This window comes from Cygnus olor, chromosome 4 (assembly GCF_009769625.2).
Source record: "Cygnus olor isolate bCygOlo1 chromosome 4, bCygOlo1.pri.v2, whole genome shotgun sequence".
Lineage (NCBI taxonomy): Eukaryota > Metazoa > Chordata > Aves > Anseriformes > Anatidae > Cygnus > Cygnus olor.
Genome location: NC_049172.1, coordinates 10,723,069 through 10,742,257, shown reverse-complemented (window position 1 = coordinate 10,742,257; position 19,189 = coordinate 10,723,069). Strand labels below are relative to the sequence as shown.

The following is a 19,189-nucleotide window of genomic DNA, read 5'->3' as shown; positions in this document are numbered from 1 at the left end:
ATTATTTAACAGGCATCTATTTGAGGAGTGGAAAAGTGTGCTGGTGAGCTGTTACTACAGCAAATGCAATCCAAGAAAGTTGCAGTGACTGTTTACAGACGTGTATTAAGTTGTTGTGTAGGTAAGAATTACCATGTCTGCATCTCATAATTGAACACGTTTCTAATCTGAGTGTTTTTCCAATAAAATCCCAAAAGTTAATGACAGTTAGCTTGGAAACCTAATTTTGAATGATTGACCAAGAAGTAATGAATTATTCATAGACTGTCAAAATATTTTTATGTCAGTCATATGCCATCCTCCCACCATGTTTCTTCTAATTGGAAGGGAGGGAGAAATTAAAAGGGATTTTTAGTTAAGAGCAGCAAAATAACAAAAATAAATGTGTTAAAAGTTATTAAAAATATGAACAAGCATTCAAGTTGACTGTCTAATTAGTTCTTGGAATTCACTGCTGAGGACTGTACAAAAATGTAAGGTGTAGTTAGAATATTAGATTATAAACCTAATAGGGCAGTATAATTCTGAAGTAATATATAATAGGAACTCAAGCCAATCAATTAATGCAGTGGTTCAGGTGGTAGAATTCTTGCGTAGCAGCCAGCTTCTCATATAACCTCAATTAGTTCTGTTCTTTTCCCCCAACTGTCTTTCTCCTGAGGATGATCAAACTATTTTTCTACTACTTATTTTATGAGGAGATTATAGTGAAACTGCAAAAGTTAGAGGACTTGAAAATCCAGTGCCATTCTGAAACAGATTCAAAACAATTCACGAGGCAAAGTAATATGTTAGTAAATAACGTAGATGAAGTAGAAGGCTTGAAATTAAACATTATGTTCTGCTAAGCAGTTTTTTTTTTTGTTTGTTTGTTTTTTCACAGTTATGTGGAGCGAATAGATAAACATATTTTGAAATATAGCCTTTTGAAGCCTTCATTGTTACATCTATGCTGTGGGTACAGATTCCTATGTATTGTTTTCCAGCCTAAAGGATTAATTCTCATGTTTGTGTGTGTGTTTGATTCTCGTGTGTGTGTGTGTGTGTATACCAAAAAGGTAGTGAGTGTTCTGCATATTCTACAGTGCTTATAAATTTACTACTATTTGGCATCAAAATGCAGGCAAGCTAGAAGTACTCTTACCTCTTAGTACTCCTTTAAACACTTTTTTTTTTTAAAGGAAGGACAGTAGAACACATTTGTATTTACTAAACGAGACATCCATAAAATTAATAATATATTCAGGAATTATTTCCAATTCAAGTCTGTTTTACTTTATATTGAATATGAATAGAATCACTGAGTCTAAAAATTTTCTTATTTGAGAAGCACTAGAGGGTGCTTCAGTTTGCTGTAATTACTTAAGAGAATAAGCCAGTGGTGAGGCAATTTAAGTTATCAGTTTATATTATAGCTAAATCCCAGTAACTTCCTCTGGGAGTTAGGATTTAGGAGCGGTTGTGGTAGTACGATTTAGGAACACTTTGTTTTTTTCTAGGTCTTCCTATGTGAATTTTAAACCTTTTGTTTAATACATAAACCTTCTGGTTTTCCCAGGCCAGCTATATATTTATTCATTACCTTAATGGATGCTTTAGTTAAAGAAACAAATACATATTCAAAGAAATCCTCAGAAAGAAAGAAATCCAAATTGCTACTTGAAGAATCTCGGTTCTGTGATTCTAGATTCTGCAATTCCAGATTCTGCTGCACTGCTGGTTATACTTACCCTCTTCCCCTGCCTGCCAGGGCTTTAGATTTCTTATAATATTGGCTATTCATTTCCTTTAATTATTGCTAAAGTAATTAAGAATTAAACCCTGATTGTAGTAGGAACTGCACTGTTAAATTGAGTTCAAATTTCATGAAAGATTTTTTTTTTTACCTTTAGATACTATGCAAGAATAAAATAAGCATCTATTTAAGAAATTCCTCAACGCTTTAATCTTTCTCAGACCCTCTTCAAATTATTAAGGGATTATTCCTTACTTCTCTGTAGCAAATAAATAAAACTAAAACTAGCAAAAACCTTTAATTTTCTAATAGGGCTTTTACATGTATTTGTATTTCTATCCAAGAGTGGGTAGAAACAGTCGCTTGAAACAATGAAGATCACTTAGTCACTGATCTTTTTTTTTTCCCTACTTCTTTTAGCAAATATATTTTGCCGTAGTAGTCATTATACGGAAATGCCTTTTTAGCAGGTCAAAGCAGTGGCCTGTATGTCAGTAAGACATGCCATAATATTTTCTTTTGCCTGTAAAACTACCTTGTGCTGATGCAATTTAACCTGAGGAAATGAGTTTAGGCAGTCCCATTATGGTTTAGTATTGTTGTGCATTTACATGGAAGACCTTATAAGAAAATAAGACAGGCATCATAAACAAAGAGCAAAGGAATATTTTTGCAAGAAACCAAACTGGAGGATTGCTTTAAAAATATATTATCAGCTGACAGTCCACCAGACACAAACAGGCCTATGAAAGGAATCAGAAGAAAAATGTAACACTAATGGAAGCCCCTTCAGGATGCAAATTCTCCAGTTAATTTCTACATGAAATTACATAGTCCTTTGTTCTGCAAGTGGTGCATTGAGGTACAATCTCTCAATTTATTTTTTTTATTTTTATTTATTTATTTTGTTTTACCTATGAAAGGGAAAGGAAGGGGAAAAAAAAAAAGGAAGATAAGTAACATCCTGTTGCAGTTGTCAAATGCATAGCAAGCTGTCCCACTCTAGGAGAAACTAAAAGCCTATCATGTACATAGTGCCTTCTGACAGAGTAAAAATTACGAATGTAATTAATAGAATACAATGTGTGTTTCTCTAAATGTTATCAGACTCTGACAGGTGAATTTTGAGATGAAGCCAAGATGTTTATTCTTGAAGCAGTTACAATCTGTTTTCAGAATCAAAGCTCACATCCTGTTAATGTTATCACTGTTCGAGCAAATATTAAGCTTTTAAAGCGTAGATTTCCTTTTCCCCAGAAGGTAGTTCAACCTGTCACTTAGATCACATACAAAATTCTTTGCGAATCCAATGTTCTTATTGTGACAGCACCAAAAATGTTTTCAGTTATGCACACACACACACTTTCTCTTCCTTAGAAGGCTTGCCATGTGATGGTAAATGTAAAATCTCACTACAGACAGTTAGTCAACTTTCTGTGGGTGCTGTTATCCTGTTCCTAATGCTACAGTATCCTAAAGAGCTGGTCCAAACTTTGCCATGTAAAATGAGATATTTATTTACATGTAAGAATTTTTTAAAGGCTGTTCCATGGTCTCACCTATTTGCTCAACTTCCAAATTTAGACTTCAAAATGAATGCATTTTCCCAGTTTCAATACTCATTCCTCACCCTTCCTAAAATCTGCTAGCACGATGTCACAGAAATAGTAAAAGATGAATGCCATGTAGATTAATAATTCTCCTCTTAAGAGTTGAGTTCAGTTTTGGAAATGAAGTTCTTTGATGTTTTGTCTCACATTACAGCTCGTGAAATACAGCTTCATATTTCTCAGCAACTCTCTTTTCTGTTGTTTTTCAAACAATAATAAAATACACAGAATTCTTGAAATGCAACAGTGTACTAATCCAGCATTTGTGATGAAAGAGTCTGTGTACATTATCCCTTGATTATTGTTTGAGTTGCCACCAGTCTTGACACCAAGAGGGTGAGCTGCTAAGCATATTATCACATTAGTAGCTTTTGATGGCCTCCTTCTTTCAAATAAACTCTATTCCTGATGAAGTACTATTGTAACCTGTTATTAACTAATCTAAATCTTATTTCAGTACATGCAGATGTGCCACAGAAAATCAGAAAAATCGTGTCAAGCAATAGTTAAATGCAGGTGATCTGGAAAATACAGTGCCAGTTAGAATGGGTGCAGTTCCACCATTTTGCAGAGCTAGACTTTTAGTTGAAGGGACCTTTAAAATCATTGCAGATGTAGAAAGCTCAAATGAAAAATGTATATAGTTAAATTCATCTGTTTAAAATGAGAAGAATAATTGGTGGTTGAAGATGGGATTATATCAGAGAAAGTTTCATGTAGGAATAAGTTTCAGGTGGAATAAGCTTCCAAAAAAAAAAAAAAGCCAGCTAGTTAGCCTGTTATAACAGGTTTTGTTTCATGGTTTTCATCAAACCCCAAATACTGTTTCCCCTAGGAAAGGCACTTTAAAATATTTTCCCAAGGCTAATATAAGGCTGTTGGGTTTCTCCAGCAATCACAACCTCACAAAGTATGGTACTGGAATGAGCATTCAGCTTCTGTAGACTTATTCAGACTAGTTTGATTCTTTTTTAGTGGTTAGTGTTTCTTATTTATTTACGTATTATCTGCACTCTTGTAATCTCCCAGGAGCAGGCAGATGTAGTTGACATATCTTCTGTCTGTGAAGTACCTTCCCTGTGGCTTCAGAAGACATTTTTCAGAACCTAGCAACTTAGCAAATGTTTCTTGTCTAGCATTATAAAATCAGATGAGTGGCTTTCTGCCCCTGACAGAATAAACTTCAATAGTTTATTAATAAATGCATTTTATGTTCTTCTCGCAACTGACTACTGCTGTTTGGATTCAAATCACTGGGTCCTGTTAGGAGGTAAATGACTCATATTTTTATGTGTTGGATGCTCTGTGGATGCCCTCTTACTCTGAGGAGGTAAATAGGTAACCAACCCAGGACCAAAGATGGTGGCAAAACTGGGAGGTGTAAGGCTACATCGCGCTAGTGCTCACAAATCTTCTTTAATCTTACTTCTTACTCTCACTTTCAGGAAATAGGAAACAAGAAAACCTAACAGCTCACACAGAAATGAGGTGGCTTGGAAAGCCCCCTACGCAGAGGACAGCTAGCAGAAGATAGTTATGATGAAGATAAGCATGTGCATATCTGGAAGGGGCAATAAAGTAAATAATGGAACTTCATAAAAGTGCATTTCTGGCACTTTTGTGGACATCCAAGTCTTCAGTTTCATTTTAAGCTACATTTAGGATGTTTATTGTAAAAAAACTTTCTGATGATTTGTAGAGTCGTTTCAGAAGGCCAGAAAGCAAGTAATATTTCGTGGACTAATTGCTTTATTTTATCTGTAAGATGTAAGATTTTTGTATTCCCATTAACTTTTACACTTGCTATTACACATTAAGATCCCTGATGCTTTCTGTCCCTATCATATAAATTCGGAGCTTAGCTCTTTCTGCACAAGGAGCTGGAACACCAAGGAGAAAGATCTGAAATAGTGTGAAACTACTGTTTATATAGCAGGTACTGAAGTTAGAGCTTGAACAAAAGGCAAAACAAGTAACTAATATTTCCTTTTTAATATGAAATCACCTTTCTGTTTCTTAAGTTTTTGTTTTTGTTTTTTTTGTTTTTTTTAATTTTGTCTTAAAATGACATATTTGAAACAAAATATCTTTTTAAAATATATATTTTGAAAAAATGTGAAGAAACACTTCAGTTCCAAAACTGTAAAACATTGAGTGATTTTTTTTTTTAAATATGAATCTTTCCAGATGTAAGCATACTTGCATGCTGTATATGATACCGTAAGGCTCAATGATTGTATAAAGTTCATCTTAACATTGCTCTGTAAACCAACATTGCTTTTATACTCCAGCATTATTCTGTTGTTTAGCAACAGTGGATTGTATAGATACCTAAAATATATCAGGCAGATATTTCTCTACTGTAACACAACATTGCCCCATTTCACTCACTAAAGCTACACTGTTTTATGAGTTGAAGGTCTGACCACACACAACTTAAAGTACATCTCTCTACCAGAATATTTTCTACATCATAAACCAAACACATTTTCACTTTTAATGCATATCTTGACAGGCTTTAAAAAAAAAAAAAAAAAAAAGCTGTGGGTCCTCCAAAGTGTTGACATTGGTAAAATGCCTCTCCATTCTACAGCAACCCTACATCATCCTAAGGGGAGGAAAGAATTAAGTTGGTGATCATTATGCAGCCAGATATTCAGCACAAGTTCAGGCTTCAAAGGAATTTCATTTCTGTGGTAGCTTGGATTTTGCCTAAGCAATTCGTCAAAGTGTATCATCTTCACTTTTGTCTCTACTTCTCTTACATATTTCACGTAGCTGCCCCTCAAAAAAACCTTCTGCTCCTACACTAGCGTACACCTTCCCTAGTATTTTTTTCCCTTCCATTATGTTCTATGCTGTAGTGCTAAGACATCACAGAGTATAAAAAGTATTACTGTGACAGTCAATTAGAAACCATGGATAGTGTTAAATGCTCCAAGGATGGAACATTAACTTAAAAAGAGGCCTCTCTTCTGAAAATCCTGTCAACATTCTGGAACTATGCATACTTCTGTTTATTTGTAGGTGGTAGAAAAAAAGAAACAGTAATTGAAATAATATTCATTTTTATCTTGGCTTAACCAAAAACTAACACTATTCATAAGGTAGCATTTAAAATAATAATAATAATCAAATCACTTCCAGGATTATATCATTCTCGGTGGATTTCAAAAATACTCTAGTGGACACTGAACCCATCTTGAGTGAACAAATCAGCAAGATATTTGTTCAGTTACCTTTCAGAACTATGATTTGTTTTAAACAAGTTTAAATTTCTCTGAATTCTATGAATCTATGAATAAAAAAATTAGTTACAGTTTCAGAGCAAGAACCTGTTTGTTTAGGTTATTGCATCTATAATGCTATATTTTTACTATCTCTTTAGTATCCAAAAGGTCATCAGAGTAAGTTTACTGTGCTTTGAAGTGTAATTCCCTCAAAATCCAAATTGTCCAAACAAAGAATAGAATTCCATTCAAAAAATTTGCATTTGTTCATTTATATTTATACCTCAATCTATATGGTAATGTCAGAAACCACATTTAGAGAGTATGAGAAGGTCTTTTCCAGAAATATGTAACATTTATTGCAAATGAAATGTCAAGCCGGATGACCAGCTTGTGGTACCAGGTCTGAGGTCAGTATCTATCATGCATATAGATCTCTTCCAGATGATTTAAAAAAAATGCATCTAGCTAGGAGATAAAATCCTACATGTAATTATTATGCCATTTAACTCTGCCTTGTTCAGGCCTCTTGCATCTAAGTCTGGTAAAGACCACCTGTTAAATGAACCATGCTTGCTATGATTAGTAGACTGATTACGTCAGAGGAAATACAGCCATATAATTTCATATTCTGTGATGCTGCTTAGAAAGCCCTGGGAAATGTAAATTTTGTTTCTCAACGTGAGGTTGGATGATCTTAGAAAAGCCATTTTTTCGTATTTATTGCTCCCAAGTATATATACGTATTTTTAAAACTCAATATAAATGTTAATATATATTTCAATAGCATGAAGTATTTCCATATGTATGTATAAAAACAGTTTGAAGTGTGGCTGAAATAGCTGCAGCTTTACAGCTGTAAAAGAGCTGTATGAAATATCTCCATGCTGAAGACTCTGTCTTTGCATTTGTTCCCACACGCTTCCAATTCAAAATAATGTGACCCCTCATTACTGAAACTTACTTACCAAGATATTACCAGTTATAGAAATTGAACTGAAATGGTTCTGTTCAAAAGCTTTTAGGTCATAATGATGTATAATTAGTTTAGACATATATAGAAATAATGTTAATAACAGCTAAAGATTTGAAGACAATCTGTCACTCATTTAGGTATGCCAAGATTTCAGGATGGATTTTATTTATTTATTTATTTATGAGAAGTAAATGATATCACAAATATTTACAAAAAGATTATGCTTGTCTACCACCTCTACTTTTTCAAGATAGTCCAAGGTAGTCCCATAGCCAGTGACAGTTCTGTGACTTTCCCAAATTAAAATATAATTTAAAGATGTAACTGACACAAATTTGGTATAGAGTTGATGAGTCTTCTAAGAAATTTCTGCTTGTCTACACTATCTGAGATCTGGCCCACTCTGAATTAGCAATAAAACATAAAGACATGCTGTCTGTCTATGTACATATTTCTATTTGTAATACCTATATATATATATATATATACTTTTGTAGTCTAGAGTGTATATATATAAATAGAAATACATGTAAAAATAATGTGAGGTATAATTGCATAGACAGAAAAAAATGTTTATTGGCAATCATCCTTATGTTTATAATGTGTGAATAAGCTGTAGATGTAAACCCATAGAAATACAAATGCAATGGTGTGAATCGTTTCTTCTTGTAGACAGTACAGACACAAAAATATTAGCTGCTCTGACAAGTGCTGGTATGGCACTTATATGGGCCCATTTGGGTGTGTTTATATTTATCTGTATATAAATACTTTCCAGTAATACTGACATTTCAAAGGTTGAATAACAAACCCTTAGTATTCTTAACTTGACCAATTTTCTGCTTAATATATCACTTACTTGGCAGACGTTGGAGGGTTCTCTAAAGTCTGTCATTAAATATACAGAATCTGTGTTGTTGCTGAGTAAATGAAATTCATCTTTTCAACTTTGGAATCTTAATATCATAATATTATGGCTTTTGTTCGGTCTTCTCAGTCTAAATTATGAGTAAGGGATTGAATTGTGTTCAGTAATATTTGCATAACTTAATGGTTAGGCCTCTTCAAGGTGAATGTAGGGCTGTGCCTGGATCAGTTTACTTTTATGATATTGCAGGTGTTAAGCTGGAGATAAAAAGGCCAATTATACTTTTTAATTGCTTTGTCTCCATTAGATGTTTTGCTCTGTAAAAAAATTAATAATTCATATGATACTAATAACAACAATAATAACAAAAACTTTCTGAATCATCAGGATTTTTATGTTAGGTCTTGTTTCACTTGGTCACACTTAATCCTTAATAGCATTGAGAATTACTGAATGCAACAACTTTTCAGACATGAAGGTCTGACCCTGGTTCCCCTGGAATTGGTTACAAAGTTTACACTGAATTCAGTGTGGCTGTTACAAAAATATCATGTCTTATTATAATAATTGCTATTTTTCATGTTCTAACATACATTTTTTCAGTTCTAACAGCACCGCTTAATATTCTAGCTTAGATAAATCACATATTTGTGTACTGTCACTGCAGCAACAGAATTATGCTTTTTCTTTCTCCTGAAAAGTAATTGGAATTTACTGAATATTGTGGGCTACAACAGAAGTTTTTGCCAAAAGTAATTATCTTGATAGCTGAAAATTTTATCGTTATCATCATTACTTCTTATTCCCAGTACTAAAAAAATGGGCATCAGACATGTGCACACAAACCAAATGTAGCGGTTTCATGGATGAACTCTTCCATATTTAAACTGTTCAGACTGATTCCAGTTTGGTTTGGGAGCGAAAATCTGTTTTTCAGAAAGGCTTGAGAGTTTTGTTTACTGAATGATGTTTTAGCCACAGATTTGGAATTCAGCGGAGGGTTTATTAATGCCCTTGGCCTGTTTCTGTACCATCACATAATTCCAGTTAAAGAATAGTAACATTTCAAAATCGTCGACACCTCCACCCCCACCCCTATTTTTTTTTTCAAAAACATTGTCAGTATATGAAAACAACTTGAAAAGATAATTTGAATATAATTATAAAGCTCAGACTACTGTCCTAGGGCTGAAATATGTGGAGAGATTTTAAAATGCAGTGTACCTCCCAAGATGTGTAGTAGTAATATTGCTCTATGATGAAAGAGTCCCTGAGTATATCTGACTATAGATAATGACTTGGTTTCTTTGTTGAAGTGATAATCCATTCAAATGCTTTTACAGTTAATTACCTCTAAATTACTTGTATTGTATTAGGTTATTCCTTGAAAAACAGGACATGCTAACAGATAAAACTAGGAGATAGAATCTCAGATTGGTTTATGATGGTCTGCGTAGCACAGCTTGGTAATATAGTCATTTTTCTTACCCTGCTTGACACAGATGCCATGTGATATACTTCTCAGAGTATCTTTTTTTCTTTTTACCTCTTCACCTTTCAAGTAAATCTTAATGGATTTTAATCCTAGTCAAATTTCTATCTGTGTATTTCCATTACCAAGACCTCTTGGTGGAAGACCTAAGATACTCTTATTCATTGACATTAAAATGTTTAGATTAGAAGTGAGAGCAGAACAATAAAAAAAAATAAAAATGGTGGTGGGTGGTGGGCTCAAAGGCCTTTTCACATATGAAACTAAGCATTTATGTTCTCAATGCAAAAACAATGTTTTTGCCTATTATTTTTTTTTCCTGTACAGGAAAAAAAGAGTACAAAGAGAAATAAGTAATTGCCTTGCTTATAGAATTGCTTTGTTCATTTGGCTAAGTAAAATTGGTTGTTTGAAACTTTTATAGAACTTGTACTTCTAAGAGTATCATTTTTCATTTCACCCTTTCTATTATCTCAAGTTGTGTCTGGTTTGTGTTGCCACATTTCGCTCTGTATATTCTTCAAACTATTCATTACCCAATATCCGTAGCTCTGCCAAATACCACAAAGGTATTCTTAAAAACAATACCAAAAAGACTAGCCATGTGCTATTAAAAAAAAAAAAAAAAAAGTAAATTAAAAAAACTTTTTTTTTTTCCTTCTAGCAGTTTAAAACTCTTCTGGTTACAGTTGCTTTTTTATTCTCTCTGCTGGAATAAATGTAATGCTCAGTGTTTTAACAACAGGGTATTGTGGGAATGATGGAATGCTCAGTAAAATTGTAAATTAACACGGGATGAAGCCCAGACCCTGATACAGACGAGGGATATTAGAAATGATTTGTTTAGTCTCTGTGGAGAGGTGCACCAGATGTCCCTCTGTTTAAACAGTCCCTGATGATTAACCAATGAAGCAGTATTCACTGTTGCTAATAGAGCTGCTTGCCTGCTCTCAGCACCAGCTTCTGCAGTGTGCAGTAACTTCTGGGGGATTGCTTCTAGAAATCTCCCCACAGAAGTCAATTTTCAACAAAATATATACAAAGTGCAAAAATGTCAGGTTAGGTGAATGGCATAGCCTCCTATGATTTGTGGTTTCTTACATCCAGACTATATAATGATGCAGTCCAAGGCAATCATGTAATGCAGTTTTACTGTACTCAGTCTGCTTTCCCTTGACTAAATGGCCAATTAAATCAAAACAGGTGTGGTTTACAAAAGGAAGGTGATTGAACACAATACAAGTTTTTCTATTGTGTCTTTAACTATAGTATAATTGATAAGTGTATACACATATATTCATACACACTGAATGTATGCAGCATTTTTCCAGAGTAGAAAAATTATCTAAAATTAACGCTGATATCGTGGATTGGTACCATAAAAGAATGGTATTGTCCTAATAAATGGCAAGGCACACTGCTGGCGTAAATTTGTATAGACCTAGTAATATCTGAAGATCTGCTAGCTTTAAGACTTGGCTTTAGTTTTGTCCTCCTCATCTGTATAACTTGGTGAGGACAGTAACTGCTGAAGACAATAACTGTTTAAAAGTGAACGCTTTTTTTTTTTTTAATGTAATAAATCGCCACTTTTTTAGCAGTTTGTGTATATGTGCTGAGTGAAGACCTTGCTTTCTTGTGTAATACTCTATTTTAACAACAATTTTATTTTTTTTTTAATACAATATAAGTGATTAGGGTGATAGAGTTAATAATGGCTGCACTATTTTGACTGGGCAAAAATCAGTAGCAGACAATATCACTGACTAGAGATGCTGTGGAGCTTGGTATATTCAGTGTGAGACCCACCTGCTCATCCCCAAGTTCAGATGTTGTCACTGGCCTCCTCTTCAGCACAATTGAGCAATTCCTGTTAAGTATTGTGTGTCTGCCCCTTCCTTGAAACTGTTATGTATATTATGTATTTTTAGTCAAGGTAGATGAGTTGACTGGCTTTAATTTGCTACAACTATAATGCAAAAGCTGCTACTGTGACAATTAACTGCATCCCAACAGGAATTAGGATCTCAAAGTGCCATTTTACGGGACAAGAACAAGCAGGCAGCCTTTGGGAGGTCACGAAGGCTTCTGCCCTGTAGCTTGCTTTCCCAAAGGGCTTGGATCGACACATCCCAGGGGAAGGTGTAAGTGTGTATATATTTTCTGCTTTGTGATAGTTGTTAGGATACCATGCCAACTGTTGATGTTTGGAGTCCCTCACATCACACAAGTATTCATTGTGGCCATTCCTGGAATCCCTCGCCCTGCACAAGTATTCATTATGACCATTTCAGAGACTGTGAGTGGCATTGACATGGGGCTAAGCTGGGTTCACATTTTGACTCAGATTTAGCTGATTAGGAAAATATTTCCATTTCAAATTTGGCATATGCTACCGTAGGCTCCCAGGAAAACTAAGGCACAGATTCCCAGAGGGTAGGGGTTTTGAATTGAATGTGTGTTTAAATGCATGCTTATGTAACCATGTAACTGCTAAATCACACACCCATTTGTCTGTTTGACTAATAAATAGTCAAAAAAAGACATTGCTCTTCAATTTTGTTTTTATGTCCCCTGCCAAACCTGAAAATTTCTTACAAATAAACTGTATTCAAGAAATGCCATAGTTGTGATTTTCCACGTGTAAAGCTCAATGCACTTAAAGACACAATAAAGTTTGCAAATTCTTTATGCCTAGTAAAGAGTGGAACTATGGCTTGTGTGAACCCTGTATAGCCCAGTAAGCATGAAGTTTCCCCAGCATCCTTGAGATTTGGCACTGAACAGCATGACTAAAGAATAGGGAAGTGCTTCCAAACAGAAGTTGTGCTCGGCCTTGCCAACGTTACTGCTGTATAAGAAAACGAACTTTGTGGATGGACACTAATGGTTTTCCTTGTAAAAAATTAACCTGGAGTGTGTTGTGGTCTTGTGTGTATGTGTAAGTCTATGTAGGAAGTTAGATGCCTGAAATGCTATTTACATTATAGTTCCTACTTGTTTGATGTAAATAATAGCTTAGTAGAAAGTAACTTTTAGCCAGCTGCTTCCTTACTTCTGTAAAGATTTCTCTGGAGGAGTTATGCATCACAAGTTGATACTGAAAACATGCTGAAACAAACAAACAAAGTCATGTTTATTACAGAATATAATCACTGAGTTGTTTAGCTCACTCCTACTTAAATGATTGCCAGCATAATTAATTATGCTAGTTACATAATATATAATAAATATGATATCCTAAAAAGCTACCATGAAAGAATTTAGTTATTTTTACATAATCTTTAACAATCAAATTATTTCTTTCATTTGAAAAAAGTAACATTTTAGTTGTTTATGTATTCAGAAGATGTAGGTGTGATGGTCTTGGAGGGAACAGGAAATAATTATGACAAGATTTGAATGTGGTGTGCTGTTTAAAATTAAACATCCCAATATTATTTTTTTTAAATGATTACATATACATCATAAAACTGTTGAACGTTAGAAAAAGAATTAAAACAAGGCACCTTTAATGATTTTTATTCATGATCTTTACTATCTAGATTTATCTTGTTTCCATAAAGATAAGTTTTCTATTCTTTCTAGTAATTCAGCAAGACTTAGATTTCATTATTTCAACATTAGTGTTTGGCTCAGTTTCCATAAGCCCGTTTGCATTTTTTTCAGTACTTATATACCCAGTCATCTATCTTGATTATATAATGCAGCAGTAGCTCTCCCAATATTTAAGGTTGAATCAAACTTTCCATTATATCAGTCTTTTTTTTTTTTTTTTAACCAGGCACCAAGATTCTCCAAGATGAAATAATCTCTGAAATTATAAATGAAACATCATGCCCAGGGTTTCATTTCTGGGAGAAATATATGTATGGAACAAGTTTTTGAAAAGGAATCCTGTTATGTGAGGGTGCCTGCTTTTTTTATACCAGATTTTGACTGTTGGTATCTTGAATGAAATCACTGGGGAAGACAAAGTTTAGCAGGTCTCTTCAAGATATATTTGATGAAAAGAGCAATCCTCATAGCTAGAACATGTCATGCCCCCCCCCCCCAATAAATAAATAAATAAATAAAGTTTACAAATTACCTTTATAATTGGTTGTGAACATTTTGAAATTTGTACTCCTGAAACACAAATCATTAAGGGTGAATGGGGTAGCCAGAAAAGTTGTCACTTAAATGAAGAGAAGCTTTATAGAGTACAAGGATACAGTCATCAGGGGTAAGAGAGCTCATTCAAAGGTGTAGCCCATTGTCTTGAATTTCACATCTACGAGTACATGTTTACTCTAGCAGTATCTACAGCATGCTCTTCCAGGAAGTTCATTCACCCCTCCCAGTGTTGTTAAATTTGCTGCCCCTGCCCAGTGACCCTATTACATGTACCTTTAAATCATGTAATTGCAGTAAATCAGCAATACTGTGCTGCACATCTTTGTGTTTCCTCCTTTACTAACCAGTTTGTTTACAGACAGGTTGACACTAATGGAATATCTTGCAAGCAGAGAAAGTCATTACCAGAGCTAAGAAGCTCTGGTGGGGTAAAAGGAATTGGTGAAAGGAATGCAGGCCAATGCAAGTGTCATTGCAAACATTGTGGATTGCTGTAGTTGGCTTTTCACATTTTTGAAGGAACTGTTCCCTTGTCCACTGGCAGTACTCTTTGTGCTTTGCCATTGGAGAATCACGTTCCTATTCCTCCTTCTTCTTCTTGTGCTCTACTGAGTGCCTTTGTGCCTGCTCTGCACTGATCCACCACTCACTCAACATCCTAGAGATTCTCTGAGACAAGGGGAGAGACACAGCAATGGACAAGAAAGCCATTATTCCAACCTAACAGTAAAATAACGTGTTTCATAAAATCATGGAATCATAGACTGGTTTGGGTTGGAAGGAACCTTAAATCCAGTTTTAACCCCCCTGCCAGAACTCCATCCAGCCTGGCCTTGAACACTTCCAGGGATGGGGTGTCCACAACTTCTTTGGGCAACCCGTTCCAGTGCCTCACCATCCTCATGGTGAAGAATGTCTTTCTTATATCTAAACCTACTCTTTTTTAGGTTAGAATCATCACTCCTTGCCCTGTCACTACAGCCCCTGATAAAGAGTCTCTCATCAGCTTTCCTGTAGGCCCCCTTTAAATACTGGAAGACTGCTATAAGGTATTTCTGGAGCTTACTCTTCTCTCGGCTAAATAATCCTAACTCTCTCAGCCTTTCTTCATAGGAGAGATGCTCCAGTCCTCTGATCATCTTCATGGCCCTCTTCTCCAGCTGGTCTATATCTTTCTTATGCTGTGGGCCTCAGAGATGAACGCATTACTCCAGGTGAGGTCTCCTGAATGGAGCAGAGGGGAAGAATCTCCTCCCTCAACCTGCTGGCCATGATTTGATGCAGCCCAGGATACAATTGGCTTTCTGGGCTGCAGCACACATTGCCAGACCATAGAGGGCTTTTCAACCAGCAGTACCCCCAAGTCCACAGGGCAATTTCTTTAAACTACTGAAACTATTTAAATTTCTGCATGAGCTGATTGTCTGTTCTTTGAAGTCCAAACTCTTGAATTATGCCTGATGAAAAAGTGTTTTTTGTTTGTTTGTTCCTTTTAAGCTTTTTTTCCTTTTTGTTTGAATCTCAAAAAGCTTTTACGGTATACTTCCCTGTCCAGTAGGTCCCAATATGCTTTCCTCTGTTCCAGCAAGATTGAAACTCGACATGATGCCTTGTGACCTGCAGAGCGTGTTAGAGAGTTTTAGAAACAGAAAGGAGGCATATTCTTCAGTCCTGGTATTACTGTATTTTTTTCAGTGCATGAGGAAACATTTGATTTAGATTTCTTTGCAAAACGGACAGTTATTTCTAATAGCTTCCCAGTACAGGGTGATCACTTGTGACTGCGATCATCTTTTTCCTATTTTTATACTAATGTGCTAGAAACTCCTTTGGAAAAAAATGCTGCCCAGATTAATTCATTTTTATTATGCTGATTTTTTGAAGATCTTATTTTTCCCCTGTCACTTACAATTAGAAAAGAAAAAAAAAAAAAAAGGTTAAATATAATCAGTAGTGCCAATAAGCTGGGGGGAAAAAACAAACAAACAAACAAACAAACAAACAAAATGTAACTGTAATCATTAGTGCTACACAAAGAAAGATCCTTCCTATCTTTGCTGTAGTACATTTCCCATATTTCATCATCCGAAGCTGGCCAGTTGCATTAAGCTAAGCACCATAACTCATGACAAAGTTGGCAACTTTTTCAAGAACTTTGTGGAGAAAGGGGAGTGCTTGTCTTTGACTTGATAGATGTCTTTTAACAGAAGTAGCTACCCAGTCCCCATACATCTAGATAGGTATCCAGATCAACTTTTCAGGAAGCCTGAAATGTCCTCAGATATGAGCAAGATTCCTTGTAGAAACTCAGCAATGCAGAAAGGATTCAGGGTGTGGATAAATCAGGCGGAAAAACAAACAAACAAAAAGGTTAGCAAGGAAGTTAATAGAAAAAATGAAGACTGGGAGAAAGAGAAAGCCAAGTCATTTATAGGTTTTGAAGCAGAGAGAATTTAAGAACAAGATCAAAGTTAGATTTTATAGTGGATGAGGAGAGGCTGCCCATCCTAGTCTTTCTGGTAGGGTAGAGGAGAGTGTTAAGTCTGCTTAAGGTATGTGAAGACTGAAAAAGAGGGAACTCTCAGTTCAGACAAGATCTGAGGGCTGAGGTTGAGGACAGAGGAGAAACTATTAATGCTGGTGACCTGGTGGTTGCAGAAAAACATAGGATGGACTAATGAGCATTTTTATCATGAATAGTGGTCTAGAGGTGAGAATGACTACACTGGGATATGTGTCTAGAGCTTAGCTTTATGTGAAGAGACTTCTCCACTTGAAATTTCATGGAATTTGAAAAGTTTTTGCTGGTCATTGTAGTTACACTTCTGTGTTTTGTTACTTTTAAAAGTTTTACTAATTTAATAATAACTTGCCTGTAAATAGCAGCTGTAATGAAAATACAAAATAACATAAACACAATTGGCATAAAAGCCAGCTAACCTCTTGGATTCCATTCTGAGAGGAAAAAAATACTGAGAAACTGCACTCATTTACATAAATCTAGTCTGTTTTCATTTTGTCTTTTAATGAGGTGGTTCGTAAGATATCTAAAGCAAGTGGGAAAACAGGGAGGAAAGTAAGATTAATAACCTATAGATTGGATCTGCTCCAAAGCCCACAGGAATTGGAGTTTCTACGGGAGTTTCTGTATCAACATTAATAAGCTCACCTTAAATGAGCAACGTAAGAAGAGAAAGAGAAATTGTCTACATGGTGCTCCCACTAGAACTTATTTGCTTGCAGGAGTTGCGTTCAATTTGGTGAGATGCATTTGGAAAGAGGTCTCAGAGCCTTGTTTCATCTTCCTTCTTGATGGGTTTCATAAAACTGGCTTTTAAAGTAATGTGTGAAATATATCATATTTATTCTCTTGGTTTTCTGTTTTATATAGAAGGAAGGAAGAATTGATTTATCAAAGGTATGTGAATTCCACCACCTTGCTACAAATTAAAGTCTGTATATACTCTATTCAGGAGAGCACTGATGCAGACTGATGTTCTGGAGCCTCATAAACACTTTTGTTTTACTATTATTCAGTCTTCCTCTCTTCAAGGAGTGTTTTTCTATTGATTATACACTGTACTTAAAATTCTGAAAGACTGAAAAAATGAAGAAAAACTGCAGGAAAGTTCTGAATGTAATATCCAGTGTTTTGAGTTTAGCACAGAGGCATGTTTTTGTTTTTATCAGTTAATTGTTAAAAGAAAATCTGACTTGTGCATCAGAATCTGAAGAAGAGGTAAAACCACAACCTCTAACTTGAAAGGTCAGCTGTTCAGCACACTAACCATCTCCAAACTTCTGTAACATGCCAGAAGTATTGTATAACCTAGTACAGTGAGCTCTCAAAACATAAAAGTGAGGAGAAAAGTTTTGTGGAGGTTTTTTTTTTTTTATTTTTTTTATTTTTTTTTTTATTCCATTGATTTATGTTTCAGTGTATGTTATGGACAGACAGTTTGTCTGACGCTAGATTTAGTATTTTTATTCCATGTTTGTTAAGTACAGTTACTCCTCTTTTCATTTGAAGAGGCCTTGGTCTGTACTTGACCAGAACAGACTTTAGCATCTGACTTCCTCCTCTAAGCATTGATTAGGGCAAATGGAAATACTGTATCTCAGTAAAAAGTTTAGAAGTGAGAATAAATTAGTAACTCCAACTAATTTACGTTACCGAGAACAATTGTCACTTTATATTCTCTTACTCTCAATTCTCTTACTCCAGTTTTTATGCAAACCAAAATAATATTTAGATAGTGTACAAAATGAGATATGCTTGCTCAGTTATTCAGGATAGAACCCTACATAAGACAGGGAGTACTGAAACCATCTGTTTCATCCCCCTGAAACTGTGAGGTTTATTATTCTTCATAGGATATATTTTTGAACGTATTCTTGTTTCTTATTCTGTGTGCGCATTGGTCCTGAGATTTAAAACCAAATCCATCTGACCTGTTTTTCTAAATAATGAATTTTTAATGACCCAGGTTGAGTCTTTGTGTTTCCTCTGGTAGTTTAACAGCACTAGCATTCAAATAGTTCCAGTTGGCCTTCAAAGTTAACTCCCTGTTTAATACAAAAGGCACAAGTTCCCAGCCGGGATGGGTTTTTCAACCAGTCTAGTCACAGACTGAGAAGAAGAGCAAGATGGTGAACATGCATTTCCTACACAGTCATAGTGACCAGAATGAGAAGCAGTAGACCAAGTTTTGGAGCGTTTTAGAACAAGTGTAACGAATTCAGAGCTCGTTGATTGATGCCTCTCACGTGATGTTAAATTGAAAGAAAAAATACTATTAAATGTTGGTGTAGAGGAACTCCTCTCACATGTTCTCTCCTGATTTTCAATAATCATATATGTCAGCTTTTCTGGTAAAAGTCATTTGTGATGAGTTGTGATGTTATATACAAACAAACGAGTTTCTGTCTTAGTATGGAAGATTTTTTTTTCTTTTGTTGAGCAGTATGTAAGTAAACTTGCACATTGGAAAAATACATGATCCAGGAGGCTAGAAAGTTATCCCTCTACTTTTTTTTTTTTTGTGTGTGTGTGTGGTTTCATATTACTATACCTTGTCCTTTGAAACAAATGTGTTTAGGAAGATGTGGTTTTCCTCTGTTTACAAGGGGTTTGAAAATACTAGATCTAAGTACATGTAGCT

The 19,189-nt window shown here is 35.1% G+C and overlaps 1 protein-coding gene across 3 annotated transcripts in view; it reads left to right on the top strand.

Moving 5' to 3' along the window:
- CCSER1 (coiled-coil serine rich protein 1) overlaps nt 1-19,189 on the top strand; it is a 672,229-nt gene that overhangs the window by 499,994 nt on the left and 153,046 nt on the right. The gene's annotated exons all lie outside the window — the stretch shown is intronic.